This window comes from Colobus angolensis, unplaced genomic scaffold, assembly GCF_000951035.1.
Source record: "Colobus angolensis palliatus isolate OR3802 unplaced genomic scaffold, Cang.pa_1.0 Scaffold187, whole genome shotgun sequence".
Classification (NCBI taxonomy): domain Eukaryota; kingdom Metazoa; phylum Chordata; class Mammalia; order Primates; family Cercopithecidae; genus Colobus; species Colobus angolensis.
Genome location: NW_012115010.1, coordinates 1,228,011 through 1,230,228, shown reverse-complemented (window position 1 = coordinate 1,230,228; position 2,218 = coordinate 1,228,011). Strand labels below are relative to the sequence as shown.

General features: G+C 40.1%; 1 protein-coding gene across 4 annotated transcripts in view; it reads left to right on the top strand.

Moving 5' to 3' along the window:
- The window catches only part of GPATCH8 (G patch domain containing 8), a 142,139-nt gene that overhangs the window by 97,293 nt on the left and 42,628 nt on the right, over window positions 1-2,218 (top strand). The gene's annotated exons all lie outside the window — the stretch shown is intronic.

Genomic DNA, 2,218 nt, shown 5'->3' with positions numbered 1-2,218 from the left:
TAATGTGTGAGATATATAAAAAAACTATAAGCCCTTAGGTATCTTCTATTCAATTTTAAGAAAAAGAACGCTATCAATGACTTCATAATCCCATCCCATTTCTTTCTCCTTTAGAGATAAACACTATTCTGAATTTTCTGTTTTTCACCTTTTTTTTTCTTTTTGAGACAGAGCCTTGTTCTGTCACCCAGGCTGGAGTGCAATGGCATGATCTCAGCTCACTGCAACCTTTGCCTCCTGGGTTCAAGCAATTCTCCTGCCCCAGCCTCCTGAGTAACTGGGATTACAGGTGTGCACCATCACACCCAGCTAATTATTTTTGTATTTTTAGTGGAGACAGGTTCCGCCATGTTGGCCAGGCTGGTCTAGAACTCCTGACCTCAAGTGATCTGCCTGCCTCAGCCTCCCAAAATGCTGGGATTACAGGTGTGAGCCACTGTGCCTGGCCCCTTCACAATTTTTTTTGGTAAAATTGTTGTTGAGATAAAATTCACATAACATAAATTTACCATTGTAATCATTTTAAGCAATACTGCAATTTAATGATTTTTAGCTTATTTACGGTGTTGTAAAATTATCACCACTGTGGCCAGTGCGGTGGCTCACACCTGTAATCCCAGCACTTTGGGAGGCCAAAGTGGGCGGATTACTTGAGGTCAGGAGTTCCAGACCAGCCTGGCCAAAATGGTGAAACCCCTTCTCTACTAAAAATACAAAAACAAAAAAATAAAATGCTGGGCGTGGTGTCACGCACCTGTAATGCAAGCTACTCAGCAGGCTGAGGCAGGAGAATCACTGGAACCCAGGAGGCGGAGGTTGCAGTGAGCCGAGATCCCACCACTGCATTCCAGCCTGGGCGACAGGCAGAGTGACCGTCTCAAAAAAAAAAAAAAAAATTTACTCTGAAACGCTGTCAGCTCTGAACTACACTATTTCTAAAATCTTAAATGTCCTATTATCTGACCATGACCTTTTTTCCTTCCTGCTGTCACTCCTTTATTCTCCTATATTTTTCTTCAACTTCACATGACTTTGGAAGCTTGACTTTAGTAACTTAGCTCCTCCTTAGTTTGTACTTTTCCCCTCCAGCACCACACACTCATGTTTACCTCTCACAGCACTTTAATCCCAACTCCCTTTCCTCCTAGTCATTTTGTCATATGTACTCACCAAAAGCCTATCCCATCAGTACAAAATGCATTACTTGCGTTCATTTCTATACTCTTTCTGCCAACCTCACTGGGCCCTCAGAGCTGCCAATTAATCCTCTCATGTGTTATCTCCCTCTTAATCCTCTCAGCTGTCATTCTCAAACATTGGCACTCAGCCTTCATCTTTACTTAACTATCCTTTTCGTATCTCTGTCTTCCTGTATGTTTTTAGTTAAGAAAGAGAATTTGGACCATCAGGTAGTAATGCCTTCATCTACATCTACATATAGTATCCTACATCAAACCAGGGTTCACCTGCTCTCATACTTAAATGTTTCTCTTTTGTTTCACCATCTGCCAAATGATAATTTGTACCTACATCTGATTTCTGGATCCTAACTCCCCCTATCTTATCAAGAACCTTCCACTTCTTTCCTGTATTGGCAACCTTTCTCTTTCTTTTCCTATCAACAGTAAACATACTTGAACATTTGTTGAGAGAGGGAATCCTAAAATTTAAAAAAGCAAAACCAAAAACCACTCTGATTTACTCTCCATATAGCTACCATCTTCTCTTTTTACTTGTCTTTAGAACCAAAATTCTTAGTCACTACTCTGCTTCCTTTTCATCACTCATCTCTAGTTTTATAGAGATGGGAACTCACTCTGTTGTCCATGCTTGAGTTCTGTGGTGCTATCATAGCTCACTACAGCCTTAAACTCCTGGGCTCATAAAATCCTCCCACCTCAGCCTCCCAAGTAACCGAGACGATAGATGTGCACCACCATGCCTGGCTAATTTTTTTTTTTTTTTTTTTTTTTTTAAAGAGATAGGGTCCCACTGTGTTGCCAAGGCTGGTCTCAAACTCCTGGCCTCAAGTGATCCCCCTACCTCAGCCTCCCATTTTTATTTTTTAATTTTCATTTTTATCAAAGTTATACTTGTACAAGTATACTTGTACAAGTTATACTTGTATTTTACTTAGAGCCAAATAGCTCTACCAGACTTTTAAAAGAAAAAACAAAAACTGCAGTGTCATTTGACATTCTTATTTTATTAAATAGTT